At 43.6% G+C, this 844-nt stretch overlaps 1 protein-coding gene across 1 annotated transcript in view; it reads right to left on the bottom strand.

Annotated features, from left to right (window-relative positions):
* The window catches only part of PINX1 (PIN2/TERF1 interacting, telomerase inhibitor 1), a 62,706-nt gene that overhangs the window by 55,973 nt on the left and 5,889 nt on the right, over positions 1 to 844 (bottom strand). The gene's annotated exons all lie outside the window — the stretch shown is intronic.

Raw genomic sequence — 844 nt, 5'->3', positions numbered from 1 at the left:
CTCCCCCATGCCACTGCGGGTGGAGTGAGCGAGCGGCTGCGTGGTGCCCAGTTGCCAGCTGAGGTTAAACCACGACAAAATGTTAATTATTAATGTGAAGAACGCCAAAGTAAAATTGCAACGGAAGCTGTCATCCCGATGGATGGGCTGCAATTCAGGGAAGGCTTTAAGGATTACCGCTTAGGTGTACAGGCCTAAATCCCGTATTTATTCCAACTTTGTTTTTAATCTGGCTTCAACATGAAATCTATAGGGGATGAGATTTCAGCGCTGGCTTTTCCAGTTCTGGACAATATCCACTGGCCAGTCTTCCTTTTAACCAGAACATAGAAATTTTAATATTTGCCTTCATAACAAAAGCCAAGTCAAAAATCGAACACAAGCAAGCAGAGAAACTGAATTACAGAACACAAACCAGTGGGATTTCAGCTTTTGGATTTGCCTCAAAATGGTTTATTTGGAAACTGAAAAGTCACCGGAAATTATTGCAGGCATTAAGAGATCCAAACAAGAATCAAGGCTCCTTTGTCCTGCACAGACTACTAAAGAAACTACAGTCCCCCAGGCCCACATGCGTGCGCTTGCCTCTACCATCAGGAATAGCTTCATTGAAATCGAGGAAGAAAAGCTAGCACAGTTAAGCGGTCACTTCAAGCGTGCACCTAATCGTACACAGGAAGACAACCTAAATAAACAAGACAAACAAAGAACGGGAGACAGGAAGATTACAAACTTCATTAAACACGATGGGAAATGGTGGATCAAAAATGACCGATTAACCCAAGGCCATACAAAGGCAGTGAGAAGCCAAGTCCACTGAGGCGCTTTCAACATAATCAGGAAG

The sequence above is a fragment of the Pygoscelis adeliae genome, unplaced genomic scaffold, assembly GCF_000699105.1.
Source record: "Pygoscelis adeliae isolate BGI_AS28 unplaced genomic scaffold, ASM69910v1 Scaffold121, whole genome shotgun sequence".
Taxonomy (NCBI): domain Eukaryota; kingdom Metazoa; phylum Chordata; class Aves; order Sphenisciformes; family Spheniscidae; genus Pygoscelis; species Pygoscelis adeliae.
The sequence above is the reverse complement of the archived record's forward strand: the minus strand, read 5'-3'. Positions and strand labels throughout refer to the sequence as shown.